Consider the following 21,446-nt stretch of genomic DNA (forward strand, 5'->3'; position numbering starts at 1 on the left):
TCAGTGACACTGGTCTGTAGTTTAGTGCTTCATGTCTGTTGCCTTTTTTTAAAGATTGGGACTACATTTGCTGTCTTCCATGCCTCAGGCAATCTCCCTGTTTCGATAGATATATTGAATATTGTTGTTAGGGGTACACATAGCGCCTCTGCTCCCTCTCTCAGGACCCATGGAGAGATGTTATCCGGCCCCATTGCCTTTGAGGTATCTAGCTCACTCAGAAGCCTCTTCACTTCTTCCTCGTTTGTGTGTACTGTGTCCAGCACTTGGTGTGCCCCACCTCTCCGTCTTTCTGGAGCCCCTTCTGTCTCCTCTGTGAACACTTCTTTGAATCTCTTGTTGAATTCCTCACATACTTCACGGTCATTTCTTGTTGTCTCTCTTCCTTCCTTAGCCTGATTACCTGGTCCTTGACTTTTGTTTTCCTCTTGATGTTGCTGTATAACAGTTTCGGGTCAGATTTGGCTTTCACTGCTATGTCGTTTCATATTGTCGTTGGGCCTCCCTTCTTATCTGTGCATATTCATTTCTGGCTCTACGACTGCTCTCCTTATTCTCCTGGGTCCTTTGCCTTGTGTGTGTGTGTGTGTGTGTGTGTGTGTGTGTGTGTGTGTGTGTGTGTGAGAAGCCGGCCACGTCAGGACCTTACCAGTCACACACACACACACACACACACACACACACACACACACACACACACACACACACACACACCCCAACAGCCTGGTTGACTAATAGTCAACTAGGTGAAGCTTGGAGAGTAAAACTCCTGAAAAAGGCCACAGGTATATCACAGGTAACGTCATGTGATCAGTACAGGATGAAATACCGACAAGAACAGAGAAAGAGTAATCATCTGTTGGGTGTTTACCCAGGGTACTACCAGGATCACTCAGGGGATTAGCTACTCTCCCAAAGTACTTCGGTGACCACCGCCCCAATTTTCGTGGTATCGCTGGCCAAAAGTACTTTCAAACATCGCCGGCCTGAGATATTTATGGGCATCACTACCCAGACGTACGCCCGAGTACCCAACCCCAGAATACTTCCGGATATCCCGGTGCTGATAGTAAATCTTCAAAAATTTATTGTGACGTTCTCGCTTTTACAATTCGTCCGCTGTCACGGTACTGGTGTATTGCTATGGTACTGGTGTATTGTCACGGTACTGGTGTGCTGTCACGGTACTGGTGTATTGTCACGGTACTGGTGTGCTGTCACGGTACTGGTGTATTGTCACGGTACTGGTGTGCTGTCACGGTACTGGTGTGCTGTCACGGTACTGGTGTGCTGTCACGGTACTGGTGTATTGTCATGGTACTGGTGTATTGTCATGGAACTGGTGTGTTACCACAGCACTAGTATTGTCATGGTACTAGAGTTGTCACGGTACTTGTGTTTTGTCACGGTAGTGTGTCAGTACTGTCACGGTATTAGCGTGGCGTCACGGTACTAGCATGGCGTCACGGTACTAGCGTGGCGTCACAGTACTAGCGTGGCGTCACGGTACTAGCATGGCGTCACGGTACTAGCGTGGCGTCACAGTACTAGCATGGCGTCACAGTACTGGTTTTGTCACTGCACACAAAATTCACTCCCGACGAAAGCAAGAGGCTTGGCAGACAGTGCAGAACATCCAATAAACAGTAAGGGTGCCATAAGTACACTAAGAGATAACTCAGTAAGTGTAAAGGGACCAACCCTTTTGTCAGCATAGTTGCTGATCCCTGTATTCCCTGTATGATATAGGATAGCATAGTAGTATCATCCATATGCTTTAGACACGAGACCCCTTGTAGGCCTGTGGCTTTGTGTGACGTCACGGGATACACATGTGCAGGCTCATCCCTCTGTCCCGGTCTCACTCGGCGGCAGACCATCCAGGCGTAGACAGGCAAGGCACTGGGCTCCATTCCTCATCTCAGTCTGACAATATAGCTACCATCCTACAAGTGTGTCTACTTTCAACCTGCGATATCTCCATTTAAGAACCCCTTACGATACTTTTAAGCACCTATCCTTCATTCACAAGGGGAATTATCAACTAATCACTACATATCTTCAAGAGGTATCTGGATAGGTTCCTCGAGTCAGTTCCTGATCAGCCGGAATATGGTACATACGTTGGATTGCATACAACTACCCCCAGCAGCCTTGTTGATCAGGCCATCCACACGGTGATCTGGTCTGGCACCAAGCCGCGGGGAGCGGTGACCCCCGATATCGACTCCAGGAACACTGTGATGTCATTTCGTCCTACAACCGACATAACAAAGCAATTCAAGCACCTTCAGAACTACCATCATCGTGGACCTAATCGTTGCTTCCCTCCCTCCCACTTAAGCTTCCCTCTCACTCCTCCCTCCCCCTTATCTAAGGATTTGCAAACTGGGGGAGGAAATCCCGGCAGTTAATTAACTGAGGGAACCCAATACGATGGTCCGGAGAGAGATGGGCCGCGAGGCTTGCTCACTACCAACAACTATTGACAAAGGAAAATCTCCACTGAATTTAATAGTTATATACGATTCACTTACATCGTTGATGAATCCAAACAATGCAGGTGTAGATAAGCATTCTGGTAAAGCTAGAGAAAAGATGGTAGGTATAACGTTTGTCAGAAAACAGAACAAGTGGTTCCTGACGAGGGTCTTGGTCATATTGATGACCCAGAGTTGGAGCTTTTGGTCATCTGACCGAGGACTTCCGCTGGCTTACCGTTCCACCTCTTTAAAAATCCTGGTTATAATTATAACCATTAATATATGTAGAGAGAAGAGAGAAAGTACAGTAGGCCAACTGGCTCAAGCGAGGCAGGTCCTGCTTACATCCAACTTCCTCACTCATCTGTATTTTCAAAAGTACCAGGGACTCTAAGCCCCCCTCCCTCCCCAGGAAGAGGCAAAAAATAATTATGTGGCATACGGTAGGTGCTTACTTCAAATGACGTTGTTTAGCAGTTGTTCCACTCGTCACCGTTATTGCCAAATCTCATCACATCATCTTCGACTGTCTTCTGCGCACAATAATAGTTCATCAAGGCTGAGTAACTGATTACGTTATCTACCGCTTCCAGTTTCAGCACCTTCACATTACCTCTATTGAACTGATAAGCCACGGGTTGGCGAAATGTCTTAAAATAAAGATATCCAGTTGTCGCATGTGCCCGATTCCCCATCCTGTCGATACTGCATACCAGTATTATAATGACATTCCCAGTTCTTCCTTGCTGTTACATAGATGCTCTTAAAACTTCGGGTCGAAGACACTGATATCACTGGCACCACCGAAAGAAGAGAAATTAAGATCACCTGTAGATTCTATTCTGTTATCTTGGTAACAAAAAACATACCCGAGTGATGCAATATATTCAAACCTGATTATATCAGCACCCAGTCTGGTAATACAGTCAGCCCGCACACACTCAGATTTATGGTATGCTTTGATAATACACACTCACATATATCTCCATGTTTGGTAATTCTCCCTTCCGAATACTATACTTTTATTATTACTATATACATCAAGGAACCATTATTAAAAAATTGTATCAAAACTAGAGCGATGTGACACTGTCATCAAAGGTTTTCTTTCCATAATAGTAGCTGAAGCTTGCTAGTGGCCCTTATTATCATCATCATCACACATATAAGATTTATATAATGAATTCTTTTGTTTAGAAGATAAAAGCCTAAAATTATGATTTCACAAGCTTTTATACCACAAGACGCGCAGAAAGCAGCAACTTCATTCTGGCTGTACCCTTCTCCAGAACTTCACTCCATCTGAGATCATATATACCCAGGATGACTCGAGTATGTAACACATTCGTACAGCATAATGATGTCAACGAGATAAAGTCAGTTGATCAAATGAAAATGCTGGCCCACAGATGGCTCCAACTTCATCCTGTTCCCTACTTTTATGTTTCATAACAATAAAAATGCTTTCAAATGAGCTGATGTAGGTAACAGCTCTTAGCTTGCCAATAAAGTTAGGAATCCTTAACCTGTAAATAGCTTGTCAATAAAGCTAGGGATCCTTAACATTATCAAACCCTGTGTAAGAGAGAGAGAGAGAGAGAGAGAGAGAGAGAGAGAGAGAGAGAGAGAGAGAGAGAGAGAGAGAGAGAGAGAGAGAGAGAGAGAGAGAGAATAAATTATCAAAGCTAAATAATACGAATATCACACTATCATCCAACTAATCACTGTCATCTTTATTATAGTATCAGGTTTAGGGCAAACGATCAAAAACAAAATTTCCCTGAATAAACGGGATTCTGGAAACGTTCCGCCAGCCAGTGGCTTCTTCAGCACAATGCAGAGAAACCGTTGAAGATTACCTCGAACTTCTCATCTTCAACTGTTTCTCGGTATTGGAGTGAAGAAGCCACTGAACTGGCGAAACTTTTCCAGAATAAAGATACCCTCGCATACTTAATATCAGCGCTCTATATAAAACATAAGAGACTAGCATAAAACAGAGAAATTAAAAAATGGTTCCACAATCATCGCCTGTTAAAACAATCATCTCCAGGGCACATGTATTCCTGTTAAAACAATCATCTCCAGGGCACGTATTCCTGTTAAAGCAATCATCTCCAGGGCACATGTATTCCTGTTAAAGCAATCATCTCCAGGGCACATGTATTCCTGTTAAAGCAATCATCTCCAGGGCACATGTATTCAATCGTTACCAGATTTTATTTATTACTTCGTGGAGTTACCATACATTTCCATTGGGAGGAATCGGTCTGAACTTCCGTGATGCTGACTGAACTTACATATCGCAATGAGGCGATTAACTATAAGACGAAACTAATATACGAAATGACTTGCATTCTAAAGATGTGACTATGCCTTGTGAGGCGAGGCACTCACTATGATCTCGGTATTCCTGTTTTTTATTTTCGTTACCACTCACAAGATGAGCTGCGGGTGCGCAATAAATAGACCGTTAAACGACAATAAGTGTGTCGTTACGTACCACATAACGTGACAGTTCATCCTCCAAATCAAAATCAGATTGCTTCGGACCAGGCTTTCCGTGGATGGACTGATCAATCAGGCTGACTGTAACCTTAAAATGAAACATCAATTATGCGACTGTATTTTAAGGTCTGCTCTGACAGTTTCCACTTTCTGTTCATGTTCCAAACAGTATTTAAGAAATCGATTTAGGCTTTAGGACAGAATAACTGTCAACACATTACAATCAATATTAATGGATCATAGTTTCAAAACGCCTAAATAAACATTAAATTTGTAAATAAAATTATAAGTATCGGTGGTGGTGGCGGCGGCGGTGACTGCGGCGGAAACACTAGCAGCAGCAACAGCAGCAACAGCAGCAGCAGCAGCAGCAGCAGCAGCAGCAGCAGCAGCAGCAGCAGCAGCAGCAGCAGCAGCAGCAGTATCATGTTTTGTCGAGACTCGCGAGAGAGAAACACAGCATCACTGGTCCACTCTTGACGGGCAATATGGCGGATGTTCACTCTCCGACGTCTTATAGTTCATAACCACATTTTTGAAAGGGGTGGAGGGGTAAACCAGCGGAAGGACTCTGTCAGATGACCAAACGTTCTAGCTGCGGGTCATCATATGACAAACTCGCATCAGGAAACACTTATCCTGTTTCCTGACAACCCTTACCCAACCTAACTTAATCTGACGTCTTGTGGAAATACTACAGCGAGCTAAGACAAAGCGTTGGTATTTAAGAACATAGGTGAAGGTTACCTTAAAAGAAGATTCAGGGGGTAACTGCACCAGCGGCCCGGTCCCAGACCAGGCCTCCCTGATGGCCTGAACAACCTGGCCGTTGGTACTACCCACAGGCAGTCCAATGAAGTATCATAGCCTGGCTGATCAGGAACAAATCTGAGAAACTTGTACAGTTCTCAGATAACTAGGGGTCTGTTAGTAATTCTTCCAATATACAGGGTGTTGAAAAATTTTAGTCCACTTGAGTTATTTCTTAATGTCCTCACTGCACCCCTGTTCTTCATAATGCACCCCCTGTTCTTCATACTCACTGCACCCCGTTTTTTCACTAGAGCCAAGAATGCTGGCATCTAAGAACACATGTGTAGCTATCTGCCTTGGTACTATGGCAGGCCAAGGCAGTACGACCGCTGGCTTACCTGTCTAAGTAGTCTGAGTATTTCCTCATAAATGGTGCGAGGTACAAACATTGTGTCGTTGACGGTAGCTGGCTGAGTGGTGGCGGAAGTTGGCTGAGTGGTGGCGGCGATAGCTGAGTGGTAGCGAAAGATGAGTGAGCGGTTGCGAAAGATGGCCGAGCGGTAGCGAAAGATGGCCGAGCGGTAGCGAAAGATGGCTGAGCGGTAGCGAAAGATGGCTGAGCGGTAGCGAAAGATGGCTGAGCGGTAGCGAAAGATGGCTGAGCGGTAGCGAAAGATGGCTGAGCGGTAGCGAAAGATGGCTGAGCGGTAGCGAAAGATGGCTGAGCGGTAGCGAAAGATGGCTGAGCGGTAGCGAAAGATGGCTGAGCGGTAGCGAAAGACGACTGAATGGTGGCGAAAGACGGCTGAGCGATAGCGAAAGATGGCAGAGTAGTGACAGAAGGCGACAGGAAGAAGGCCGAGTGACAGCGTCAGACGGCTGAGTGGCTGAGACGTAGAGACAACCTTGAAGCTTTACGGCTAAGCCCTAACACCTTTATTATCCCTCCTAACCTCCTTCACGGCTTCCGGTTGCTCCTCCGCAACTTCTCCAACATTTTCTTCTACGTTGGCCCAACATTTTTTATTCCTCGTCTTATACATACTGCCTCGGGTTAAGTCTCTCGGGGTCAGCCAACACTGATGTATCTTCCGTACACATCAAGCAGTGTCAAGATGCCAATGAAAGGCTCTTGATTCTAAGAAAAGGAGCTATCCTCCCGTTCCTTGCGTCAAATGTAATTACAGCTCATTTCCCTCTCGCTGTATGACTCACTTGTTTTGCACTTTACCGTGGAGATACAAAAAAAAAAAAAAAAAGCAGAAAAACTAAAATAAAACAAAAACAATCAGAAAAACAAGGTTAAAAAAAAACCCTAGCTATATTCAAGAGGAACTTGCTAAATGCCTATAATTAGTCCCTGATCAATTTGGACTGTGATGCTTACGCTGGAGTGCGTGTTGCTAACATCAACAGTCTGATCATGGCATCTATCAGGAGATCTGGTCTGGAACCGGGCAGGACGGGGAGTGATGACCCCTGTAATCAACGGCAAGCAGACAGGTCCATTATTTATTACACTAACCTAACCACTCCCTGCACGTCCCCGCCCACACCCTGCACGTCCCCACCCACACCCTGCACGTCCCCACCCACACCCTGCACGTCCCCGCCCACACCCTGCACGTCCCCGTCCACACCCTGCACGTCCCCGTCCACACCCTGCACGTCCCCGTCCACACCCTGCACGTCCCCACCCACACCCTGCACGTCCCCGTCCACACCCTGCACGTCCCCACCCACACCCTGCACACCGCCGTCCACAGTTACTGCAGAAGCTCCACGTTAACCTCCATGACTGTCGTTTCCGTGTCAACAACAGGTCAATATCGGACTAATCTGCAAACTGCTCGTGATTGACAATTGAAACCCGTGTTCTGTTCGCTGTCAACACACTCATTCTCCAGGCGTTTTGTAATCCATGCGGCTTTAGCGCTCCTAACTTAGTGTGTTACACAGTTTTTGTAATGCATGTACTATCAAAGATATAAGCAGCGCATCGATGAGTCATACCTAAGTTACTTCATGGGAAAAAATCACACCAAGAATGGCTTCATAAAACTTACAAACGATTATCTGCCATTCCTCTTGTAGCTGGAGCCTTTCCGTTTTAACTCGTTTTGAAGTCTATTGGACCAGGTGGTCACACGTTATGAATGAAATAATTGGAAGAACAAATCCAAAACCTACTATATTGTAAGTTCCCTCCGTCGGGGGATACCTGATTATCATATGTGAAGGATGCGTTTAAGGAGTTGAGCTGTCTCCTGGTCCCGCAGACGTAGCTTACCATCGACTGTGATATACAAGGGAAACCATGATTCGACCCCCGCAAGCAAATTGGCGAGTAGACGTAGACACGCGCCCCCTCCTCCCTATTAGCTCCCTTTCATAGACTACCACCTTCCATTCCAATTACTTTATATCCCTTCGTCATGTGCCCTCCCGCTGATACTAACTCGGGACGGAGAATAATAAATCTTCTGCAGGTATGTAAACTAGGCGTTCTGTCAAGGGTGGCTCCTCTTGCTCCCTGCCGCCGTGTCCAGAACCTTCAGCTGTAAGCGTCTAGAACCCATTACATTGTCCCCCTCCCCACCCTCGAAAATAGCGGCAGAGCTACCAACAGCCGTCATAGCAGTAGTACCTGCAGCAGCAGTGCTTGCAACAGCCATTGTATCAGTTATACCTGCAACGGTAGTAGCAGCAGCAACAAAAGCAGAATCCGCCATACAGCAGCAGCCATTATGAGCAGGTTTAAAGCGTTATTTATTAATAGGAAACTCGACTACCACCTTGTCGAAGTGTCGGATCAGCCAGACTGCAATTGCTACGTAGGCCAGCGGACCACTAAATGCAGCACCCTGGAAGATCAAGCAACCAACGAGTCTGGCCTCAGGCCGGGCTACCAGAACAGAAGAACCCTCGAAACCGGTCACAGTCACGTCCATCACACTAGCACTCTTCACCCTCAATAAGACAGCATCCCGTCTACTGAGTCCCATCCATTTCACTATCCCAGCACAACCGCCGATGTCATCGCTGCTGTCGCTGACACCCGATGCCCAACCCTGCCGACGCCACCACCTTCTTAAGGGTAATAATAAGGGTCATTAATATTGACACAGCTGCAGGGGACGCGTGTGACACGCGCAGCTGCTACTTACACGAGCAGCTGACGCAAGTGTAAAGTGGTAGACGATCATGCCGTGTTACTAACCAGAGATGTGTTTACCAAGTGTTACTAACCAGAGATGTGTTTACCAAGTGTTACTAACCAGAGATGTGTTTACCAAGTGTTACTAACTACAGATGTGTTTACCAAGTGTTACTAACTACAGATGTGTTTACCAAGTGTTACTAACTACAGATGTGTTTACCAAGTGTTACTACCCAGAGAGGCTTCACGAAGTCTAATCAGAAATGTGTTAAATAATTGTTACTAACCAGAGGCCCTTAAGAAGTATTACTAACCAGAAATGTGTTTGCGTACAAAGTGTTACTAACTGAAGATATTGACAGGTAACTCACAATTTAGCAAGGACACTTAGGACAACATTTCGGCCTGTCATGCACCATTATCAAGTCACGATGAAGAAAATAGAGATTCGGAAAATAGGTCAGGTGGTGAGGAAAAAACAACAGCAAACTCACCCGTGTTCTGAGCATTAAAGCAGGTGACAATATTCTAGGGAAGGCAAGAATCAATAGTTATTTTGAAAAACGGTAAAACAAAAAAGTTGATTTAAAACACGTGCAACAGTTGGGTATCTTTATTGTCGAAACGATTCGCCGGGAGAAGAGTTCAGCTCCATGGAGCTGAACTCTTCTTCAGGCTGAAGGACTGACCACCTCCAAGGTTGATTCGACTGACTGCATCATCTTCATTTCACTACTACACCTGCTGCGTCTGTATGTGACTGAAGAAGCCTACTGTGTAGGCGAAACGTTTCAACAATATAGATGCCCAACTTTTGCAAATGGGTCTTAATCATAAAAAATCAATAGCTACCAAAACCTGTATTAGGGGATAGATAATCTCGACAGGAGATCAGCTTACGGGATGACTATGGTCTCTAAGATGGCAGAAAAGATCACTGTTAGTGTCAGCAATGCCATTTTTTTTTGTGTGTCTGTCTGTTCATACATCTGTCAGAAAGGGAGCATCTATTTTTGCTACTGCTACAAGTAAGGCCCTGGCAGAATGAACGGATTCCCATGTAACACACTTATTGACGATTTGAAAGTAACAGAATGGATAAAAACAAGACTTCAAGCAGAGCTATAAGTTGTAAATGGCTGCTGAACCCCCAATTTAAGAGCAAAGTAGTGAGAACAGAAGATTTAAAAAGGTCAGAAACTGAACACAATTTAGGAGATACACATCAGGTATCAAATAAGGAGAAAGATCTATTGATAAGCAACACCACCGATCATATCAATGGAAGTATATCTTAACTTGATAACTTCCAATGAATATGACTGACTAAGCTAACTTAAACTGCTTTAAGGAACCTTAATGAATGCATTACAGCTCTATGCAAGGAATGACAGAACACTTACATGAAGTGTAACCCAAGCATGGAGCCACGACAATGGTGCTTAACGGGATTAAAGCACCACTAGAAGACAGGAGGATCAGGGAGGATATGTTACTAACCAGAAAAGCTCTCAGAACCGGTCACGTTTTTATCACAGACACGGGGATCAGAATGAATACGGGCAGATTGCAAATGTGTGGAGGAAAAAATCTACAAAGGATGGAACTGATGGCAGTCTCGGGGTGAGCAGTAAGCAGAACGAAAGAGGTAACGAAGGCAAACTCCGTAGGTAGTTAAAAAAAAAAAAAATGTATGATAGATCCAGAAACTAATAAACCCGGTCGTTAGTAGGAAAAAGCGGGGCACGGAGCTATAAATCAACCCCTGCCAATAAAAGTAAGGAAGTATTTACAATACAAAAAAATGACAGTATATCACACCTGATCTATAACCCATACTTTTAAGAAAACACGTGGGTTTTTACCCCTGTTGAAGCCCGTCGTATAGCAACTGACACTAAAATCAGCACGGTACGACCCTTACGGTTTAGCGTTTAATCTGATCATAAAAAATAACAATGACACTAAAATGTGAACATTTTCTTCTTTTTACGTTAAAATTATTGATAATTGAAAACCATTTTCCGCTTTCTGTTAACGCTTCAAACCATAATGTCACATTCATGCATTATAACATTCACATGTGTCTGTTACAACTGGTTAAATTTGTTTAACTGGTTTCCAAACTTAAGTTAACCTCACAAACCTTGGTAACGCAAAGAAAATTTATTACAAGGAAAAAAAATGTATGCTGACGTTAGCAAGCTGAATAACTCGGTACCGTGATAACGTAAGAGAGCAAGATTAGAAGAAGAGGGAGAGGAGGGAGACGAAGAAACAACGAAGAGAGATGAAGAGGGAAAAAGGGAAAAAGAAAAGGGAAAAAAAAAGGAGAAGCATACCGTGAAGTTCTCTCAGTAAGTCACCAATACAGTCTCTGCTTCCCTCCTCTCTCCCTCGCTTGCTATACAACCTCTCGCAACAGTTTCCAATCATAAAAGCGAACGCCTAATGAAATGTGCATTAATTAAGGAATTTCAGCTCAAACGATAGCAGATGGCCAAGAAAGATGACGACTTCTTTGACTTATTTTTTAATTAAAACTTAACCCTAACGGGAATAATATGAAACCGTGGAACTTCGAAAAGCATCAACGAATGGAGGTACGGGAAGGAAAGAGGAACACAAAGGAAAAAATTATGACTGCAAAAATGGGAAGTGCTGAAAGATATGGTGTTACAGCTGTGACTAATTACGAAGAACTTACTTGAGCTTGTCTCTGTTGGGACTTAATTCGAGCGTGATCATTCAAGACGCTAGTGACCAATGTGTGGGAGTCTGGGACGTCTTGAAGGCGGTACCAACCAAACAACAAGTCAGTCAGTAAGCGAGAGCGAGAGCGAGAGAGAGAGAGAGAGAGAGAGAGAGAGAGAGAGAGAGAGAGACAGACACATACAAAGTTAGGGATCCTTAACCTAACCTTGTCAAACCCTGTGTAAAAAAAAGAGGAGAGTGAGGGTGTGTGTGTGTGTGTGTGTGTGTGTCAGAGAAACTGTACGTGTATATTATATATATATATATATATATATATATATATATATATATATATATATATATATATATATATATATATATATATATATATATATATATATACATACATACATACATACATATATACTGGGACTCAACCAGCTGGTTTGTGTGGGCATCTTGGACTTCAAGCCACTACCATCTCGTCGGAGACGCTGCAGCTCGCGTGAGTGGGCACACTTGAGAGGGAACTTTGGAAGGACTTTTCAAAAGGTATGTTGTCGTGGCTATGCAGGGCTGTGCGGGCTGTAAGATCCAACAATCTGGATGGTCGGGGGAATGGCACAACGCAGGGTTTTGGGAGAGAGAGAGAGAGATATAAAGAGATATAAAGAGATATAAAGATATAAAGAGATATAAAGAGATAAAAGAGAGAGAGAGAGAGAGAGAGAGAGAGAGAGAGAGAGAGAGAGAGAGAATAATTTTTGCCATAAAAACAGTTAATCGAGTATCTCTTATCAGATGAACGATAACTCAAGATATGGATACACAAAATAGCCTAAAGGTCCTAAGAAAGGTAAAAGTACATTTGGGCAGCGTACAGAGAATGTACAGAAACCTTCACCAAACGTATAAATTCAAACGCCTAAATCACTGGTAACGTTTTAAGTCCCTTGGCCTGTACTTGTAACGAAGGTGAGAAAGATGCGCCGTAGTTTATAGCTGGAAATTCATCGAGGTATTAGTTTCAAATCTACACAGTCATTCCCATCGAAAGCAAGAGGTTCGGTGAACGGTGCCAGATACCCCCCAATAAAAAGCAAGGGTGACATGAGTATACAGAGACAACCTAACAAGTGTAAGAGGCCCAAGGCTAATCAACAGCCTACCACCATACATAAAGGGGATTGCCAACAGATACCTTGCTATCTTCAAGAGGGAACTGGACAGGCTTCTCAAGTCAGTTCCTGATGAGCCGGGCTGTGGTTCATAAGTTGGCTTGACTACGGCCAGCAGTAACAGCTTAGTCGATCAGTCCCTGATCAATTAGGAAGCCTAGTCTGGGACTGGGTCGCGTGGGCACCGGCCCTCAGAACACACTCCAGGTGGGTGTAGGTGTGGGGACCCATGGCCATGCATCCTGTAAGTAAACACCCCACCACAACATACCAGCCAAAACAAGTGACCAGCCAATGTCCATAACTCGATTGGTAGCGCACTCAGCTCAGTGAAGTCCGTGCTTCGATCTCCGGTACGGATGGAAACACTGGGCGTATTTCCTTAAGGCACCTGCTGTCCTTGTTCACCTGGCAGTAAGTCGGTACCTGGGTGTTAGACGACTGGTGTGGGTCGCATCCTGGGGACAAAATTAAACTAAGTTGCCCGAAATGCTCTGCATAACCAGGAGCTTTCTACACAGTATGTCACTGATGTCAACTGTCTGTATAAGTTGTTTCATGTACTTGTAGAAATAAAGATGATTATTAATATTATTATTACATCAACGTCATCCTTGGCTGGTTGTAGAGAGATAGCAGCAAAAAAGGGGACAAGGAGGAGGCAGTGGAGGGATGGGGTTGGGGGGAGCCGGAGTATGGAACTAAGGGGAGGCTGGAAAGGGAGGGGGGTAGTAGGGAAGGGGAGGGAAGGGAAGGGAAGGAGGGGGGGGGGTTCTCCAACACAAACTGCGTGCATTATAATTTCGCCAGGATCAGCGGCCTCTTCACAACACCACCTGTCTACACCAGCTCCAACTTTTCCTTCATAATTTACGGGAATCATGCCGCCCTACTCCACCTGTAAGCTTCAAGCTCTCTTTTTATAAACTTTGTAAGAATATAAAGAAGTCCCCACCTCTCCCCACCCAACCCCTCTCCTCTCCCAACCCCTCTCCTCTCCCAACCCCTCTCCTCTACCATCCCCTCTCCTCTCCCAACACCTCTCCTCTCCCAACCCCTCTCCTCTCCCAACCCCTCTCCTCTCCCAACCCCTCTCCTCTCCCAACCCCTCTCCTCTCCCAACCCCTCTCCTCTCCCAACTCCTCTCCCAACCCCTCTCCTCTCCCAACCCCTCTCCTCTCCCAACCCCTCTCCTCTCCCAACCCCTCTCCTCTCCTCTCCCAACCCCTCTCCCCTCCCAACCCCTTGTCGCCACAAATATTTAAAAAAATATATATATTTTTTAGAAAATGTTTACAAAGACCGCCCCCTACCTGACTTAAAAACATTAATAATATATAAAGTTTTTTACTTTACATACAAGTTTCAACAATTGGTTATACATTTTTTTTTGGTGGTGGCACAGAAGATTGGAAAGGGGACCCATAGGTAAAAGGGGATAGTAGGTGAAGGGAGGAAGAGAAGGGAAAGGACAAAGGAAAGGGAAGGGTAGAAGAGATGAGGGAAAAGTTGACGGGGGGGAAAGGTAGAGGGAAGAGATAGGAGGGTGAATAAGGGATGGGAAGGAAGGAGAGAATGGAAGGAGGAAAATGGGATGGATGTAGGATTGGAAAGAAATTGGAAGGGATGGTAATGTGAAGGGAAAGAACAAAGGAAAGAGAGAGAGAGAGAGAGAGAGAGAGAGAGAGAGAGAGAGAGAGAGAGAGATAAACAGGGAGGCAAGAGGGAAGGGAGGGGTGAAGAAGAGCCAGGTGGGAAAGGAACACAGGAATGGACACGAATCAAATATAAGGAGAGTACAGTAGCTACGCCCTTGTTTGCCTCCCTGCTTTTTTATTTTGTAAACAAACAGAATAGAAAGCAAAACACTACACGATACAAAACTGAAAAAAAGGACAAACGCCTAATATTTTATCTTTGTCAAAAGTTATTTTGTCCGTTTTTTCCCATTTCTCTCTCTTTTTTAGCCGCGCTTTAGAGACTTTTCATTACCTGTGACATACCTGTGACGGGTAGAGAGATGCCCACAACCCTGGGGACTGCCTGGTCAGCTAGTTATTGTTTCTTGCAACCTGAATGTCTACATACTAATGAAAAAATAGCTGAATAAGCACCTTCTACATCAACATGCCAATTTTCCTCTTGAAAACTTCCTTCTTACTAGCCTCACTATTTCTTATCTCTTTAGTAGATGGTTCAACAGTTGACGATCACGGATGCTTATCACTGGGCTTACTGAACAATATATATGCCAGGCATGGCAATGCTGTACATTGCGAGCCTCATGCACCCCTTTGTTCATTCAGAGTGGCTCAGCCAGACAATATCCAGAACAGGAAGTGAACTTGGATGTAGTCTAGTGAGCCGCATTGAATGAGCAAACGAACCGCCCCAAGGTATAACTTGGCCACTCCTGCTATATACAGTATCTCATACTCCAAGTAGATGCATTTCGGTCGCTGCACGATTCGAGAAAGGTATCTCCGTACTGCCTAACCCCAGTATCTCGATTATCTGGAGGCAGGCGATTGGAATAGTGCGGAGTGCGGCATAAGTCTGTAATGCAGTTAAATATTAGCATTGAAGATTTGTAGCTAATCAGAAGAAACATTCACAAGTCATCATATGAAAATTAATATCACAATTCCTTAATTAAAAATGGCAAATTAGGACATACACTAGCCAAATCTAACTCCAGCTTTGAAGATAAATTAAGGAGGCATTCTAATGGTATCTCATGGGGACCTATATCCTTAAAATGGGAAAGTCTATCCTCATTAGATTTAAAAACTCTAAAAATAAAAATATTAATTTTTTCAGAATATCAATTTAATAACATAAAAACAACAAATTGGCCCCCACACAGCACAAAATTAATACAGAATTACCGCGGCTTATAAGAAGATGCGATGCATTAGACGCATCCCAATTTAAAAGGTAAAAATCAGAAATAAAGTTGAGAGTGCCTAATACCAAGTAATATTTACTTCACTGAAACCTGTGGTAATTTTACATGCAGAAATAAGGTTACGTTTGATTTATGGGTAGGTCAAAACATAGGATAGGACTAGTGCTCACCTCAACACCCCGATGATGTCTCAATTTGAACTGGTGAAACAGTCGCTGGTGGCTGAGTTGTTGCTGTGTGTGCAACTCTATATTGCGAGGCTCCCAGAGTGCATATTGATGCGTCTTTGTTAGTTACTATCGGTATAAACAAAAATGGCTGCTTCAGCTGTTGTACCATAACATACGGTAAATATGATTAACGGTACCCAGCATGTGCTAACGATAGCGTAGTATACGGTAGCATTGTTTTAAAGTGCCTACCATAAATGACTGCTTTGTGACTTCGGCAGTTTAAGAAATAAGAAAGGTGTTAAGGAGGAATTTCGTTTTCTGTCACTATCCCAGTACAGTATCCGTATTTCATAAATAGCTTGTCTCAAAACGTCATTAATTTACTGTAATTTTGAAACGCTGGATTTGTTTTTGTTTCAATGGCTCTGCATCGGACACAACTGGAAGAGCTACAGCCCATCCCACACCCCAAACTTATAGCTTCCGTCATTGACCTTCAGTTTAAAGGACGCAGGGTGTATTTTTGGAGACATTTCATGGAAAAAATGTGTCTAATAACCCGCGAAATGCGGCACTTCCAATTAAGGCACCAGCGTTTAGGGTTTGAAGCCAATCACAAGAAATCTCCAGTAACTGATCCGATTCCTATTTTTTTTTTTTTAATTTTCAGTAAAATTCCGAATTAACATTATTATAGATCGATAGCGCTTAGATGCTGTGGAAGACAAGCAAAATACAGAAGCAGTTTAATTACTACAAATGCCTTTTACAAATGTGATCATGGTGTAATAGATCACGAAATGAGTGCAAGTGGAATATATGGAAAAGTGGGCTGATGGATATCTAATTTTCCAACGAATAGAACCCAAAATGTAATAGTGAAAAGAGTGAAATCAGAGGCCGTCGTTAGTTAAAAACATCTGTTCACAAAGACATAGAAACGGCCCCTTGTTCTCTTCCTCACTCTAATATTCGACAGATATAAATCATAGCAACATTTCATCCTTTGGAAAAGATGCTAAAATCTGCCTGTGCATGGCATCTACTGAGGACACGGCAAACCTTCAAGCTTATTAAAAAAAAAAAAAAAAAGAAAGGTTTTCTAGTGAGCCACTGGCAACAATTTGATGTTTAGTGAGAACAAGTTTCAATTACTAAGTTATGGAAAGATTGAGGAAACAAAGATAGGAACAGAGTATATAACAAACTCGAATCGCTTAACAGAGACTGGGGGGAAACAAGCAACAAAGGAGACTGGGAAAAAGGTAACAAGGAAGCCTGGGGAAACAAGGGAGACCTTCGTGTGATCAGGTTAGCTCTCACCTTCAAGGTTTATAACAGTATTACCATCACAACCACAGGAAAATGATAGGCTGGATAACTTAAACTTTCAAAACATGAGATGCCAAGCTAGTGACGATACTCTAAGTATCTTGTTCTCTCCACGATGGATTACTGCTATACTTTAACAGCTTCATTCAAGGCAGGCGAAATTGTAGACCTGGAGAATGTGCAGAGAACCTTCACTATCCATATAGATTCAGTAAAGCACCTAAATTATTGGGAATGCTTCATGTCCCTTGATCTGTCTTCTTGAAACGTAGGCGAGATGCATTATAAACTACACCTGAAAATTTCTAGAGGGATTGATCCCAAACCTTAACACATAAATCATTCCTCATGAAAGCGGATTGGCACAGTGCAAAACACCCCCAATAAAAAGTAGGGCTGCAATGAGTACAGTGATGGAAAACTCAAGAAGTGTGAAGGCGACCAAGAAATAACATCCTCCTTATTCAAGGGTGATAACTAACAGACCCCTGGCTGCCTTCAAGAGAGTGAACAAGTTTCTCAGGTTAGTCCCTGATGAGTCGGGCTGTGGTGTTTATGTTGGACTTCGAGCGGCTAGCATAAACAGCCTGGTTAATGAGGCCATGCACCGGGAGGCCTGGTCTGGGACCGGGCCACTAGGGTGTTGAACCTCGAACAGTCTCCTCACCACGGCCTAGAAAAGCTGAACACAGCATACACGGTCTGTATTAAATATGTACCATTGAGAACACCAAGAACAAATATAGAAAGAGAGCGTAGAAGAATGTACAGGAGACAAAAAACGTTACCGAATTGTTTAACAACGTGAATATGTAACAACGAAGATAAGATAATCTCAGTCGAGTGATAGCCGCGACAGAGCAACAAGTAACATTCTTCAGTTACTGAATGTAAATGAATATCACTTTATGCAATAAAACTAGTAAACTGGGACTTTAACCACCCAATAATAACCTTGCGTTCAGGAATCCACACAAGTATTAAATATTTGAAGCCAATCTCCAGTTGTGGAATAGATTCCAATGATTCAAAGTTATTTTAATCATGCTACTACATTAACAAATTTGCATGTTAACTTACCAATTGTTCGAAGAATTTGGTCCTCGGTACCGTACACTAGAGTTGAAAAACTGAACGTGGTGTGATGAAGCGTTCTCGAGTTATGATCAAAACAATAACGAAGCTAGAGGAAGAAAGAAAAGTATCTTTTCAGGTATACCTAATTTAGTTTTTTTTTTAAACTGGCAGATTAGGCACCTGGATTTCGAGTATTCTTCATGCACAGATTATGAGCTCAATATACTGCTCTAACTGTTTTACAACATACATGTTGTGTGTTGCTGCCGTCTCAATAGTTCCAACCCTCTATCGAGATATGCAAGCAGTAACACATCTCTGCATATTTCCTAGCTCAGATATCTCATTTGCTTTGACAGACGTAATAACAGAGCATTACTTTAAACTAGAACATAAGTACTTTTAAAGAGACCTAACATTAGCATGGCTTCTATTATATTAAATGTCCTCATAATTCTCCCTATGACACAGTAAGCCTTTGGTATACCGTAGTCATGTTACCATTCTTTTAGTATTTATATCAGATCATATACTCTTATTTTTGCAATATTTAAGTTGAAAACATTCAAATATTGAATTAATGTATCAAGTAGAGACAAATAGCACACTGCCATTGCTTGACAGTCTGGATATTAATTTTTAAAACTCCAGGGTATCGTAAATCAACGTTCAATGGCTTAATTATTAAATCTCATCGTTTACACTTCATCAGTTTAAAGGAAATTTGATAACCGCATAAACTAGCAGAGCTTTCCATACATGCTCACAATATCCAGGTCTCCATGATTTCAATTTAGTAGACATAATTCTTGTCGTAATGATTTTCACAAGTGTAACATAGATTAACCACGGAACGAGCGAGGCTAGAACCCATGGCGAGTGAGTCTTAAAACTGCAGGCCAGTGCGTCAGCCATTCGGCCGGCTGGCTGATGGCTCACTCGCCATGGGGTCTAACCAAACGTGTTCCGGGATTTGTTTGCAATCGTGATATTACGATTTCGTGAGTCATACTTTACAGATTCCTACACAGGTAAATCTACAGAAATTACATCCTTCAGCTCAAACTCCTTTTAACTAAGTTTGGATATACAAGCTTTCATACACAATTCAACGACTCTTCAAGTTTAACGATATAATAGTTGAACAACAGTGTTCCAAGGTCTACGAATACAAATGCCACAGCTGTAATGCTACGAATGTTCCTAAAACTAAGCATAAAATGCTTGTCTTCATATTATAGCGACCTCCAAGCCTAGTCTCAGACCAATCCTTTTAAATCCCTAAAGTAAATATTACACGAATAAAACCTATCAAGAAAAACCGAAAAGCAAAATTAAATGTAAAATGAACGCAAGTAGTAGTTTGCAATATTTACGTGTATTATGTGTTTGAGGCACAAAGACCAGAGGTCCTAGTAGAGTTCAAAACATATAAATCAAGTATAAGGGAAAGAAAGTACTGGATGGTACAAGTAGATTTGGATAAAGTGAGTAATTGGACATAGAAATGGGTGATGGAATTTATTTTGAAAAGTGCAGTGTAATGGAAGTGTGGAAACAGCTAAAACTGGCTACATGAAGATTACAGATTGTCATATACTGAAGGCGCCGGGAAGAGAGGGGAGAGAGGGGGAGAGGGAGAGAGAAAAAAAAAGAGAAGAAAGAGACGAGACAGACGAGACACGAGACGAGAGAGAGGCGAGACCAAAGAGACGAGGGGGCCAGAGAGAGAGAAGCAACTAACACAGGAAGGGTAAGAGTATCCAACAGGCGAAAAGGAAGTAAGCCACAAGGGAGGCTTGGGGGAAAAGGGAGGCTGGGGAACAAGCAACAAGGGAGACCGGGGGAACAACCATCGAGGGAGACCGGGGGAACAACCATCGAGGGAGACCGGGGGAACAACCATCGAGGGAGACCGGGGGAACAACCATCGAGGGAGACCGGGGGAACAACCATCGAGGGAGACCGGGGGAACAACCATCGAGGGAGACCGGGGGAACAACCATCGAGGGAGACCGGGGGAACAACCATCGAGGGAGACCGGGGGAACAACCATCGAGGGAGACCGGGGGAACAACCATCGAGGGAGACCGGGGGAACAACCATCGAGGGGACCGGGGGACCAACCATCGAGGGAGACCGGGGGAACAACCATCGAGGGAGACCGGGGGAACAACCATCGAGGGAGACCGGGGGAACAACCATCGAGGGAGACCGGGGGAACAACCATCGAGGGAGACCGGGGGAACAACCATCGAGGGAGACCGGGGGAACAACCCTCGAGGGAGACCGGGGGGACGACCGTCGGGGGGAACAACCATCGAGGGAGACCGGGGGAACAACCATCGAGGGAGACCGGGGGGAACAACCATCGAGGGAGACCGGGGGAACAACCATCGAGGGAGACCGGGGGAACAACCATCGAGGGAGACCGGGGGAACAACATCGGGGAGAACAACCATCGAGGGAGACCGGGGGAACAACCATCAAGGGAGACCGGGGGAACAACCATCAAGGGAGACCGGGGGAACAACCATCAAGGGAGACCGGGGGAACAACCATCAAGGGAGACCGGGGGAACAACCATCAAGGGAGACCGGGGGAACAACCATCAAGGGAGACCGGGGGAACAACCATCAAGGGAGACCGGGGGAACAACCATCAAGGGAGACCGGGGGGAACATGGGAGACGGGGGGAACAAGCAACGCTCACAGACTACATGTTACCTCGGGACGTTTGATCTACAACACAACTTAATTTTCACGGACGAGGAGGAAAGGGATAGGAGGGAGAGGAAAGGGATAGGAGGGAGAGGAAAGGGATAGGAGGGAGAGGAAAGGGATAAGAGGGAGAGGAAAGGGATAGGAAAGGGATAGGAGGAAGAGGAAAGGGGTAGGAGGAAGACGAAAGGGATAGGAGCAGGAAAGGGGGAGGAAGAGGAAAGGGGTAGGTGAAAGAGAAGGGCGAGTACGAGGAGAGGGACAGGAGGGAGGGGCTGGACGAAGAGAGGGACAGGAGGGAGGGGCTGGACGAAGAGAGGGACAGGAGGGAGGGGCTGGACGAAGAGAGCTACAGGAGGAGGGAGGGAGAGAGAGAGAGAGAGAGAGAGAGAGAGAGAGAGAGAGAGAGAGAGAGACAGAGAGAGAGAGAGAGAGAGAGAGAGAATGAAAGTAGCAGGA

This window comes from Cherax quadricarinatus, chromosome 33, assembly GCF_038502225.1.
Source record: "Cherax quadricarinatus isolate ZL_2023a chromosome 33, ASM3850222v1, whole genome shotgun sequence".
In the NCBI taxonomy this organism is placed as follows: Eukaryota; Metazoa; Arthropoda; class Malacostraca; order Decapoda; family Parastacidae; genus Cherax; species Cherax quadricarinatus.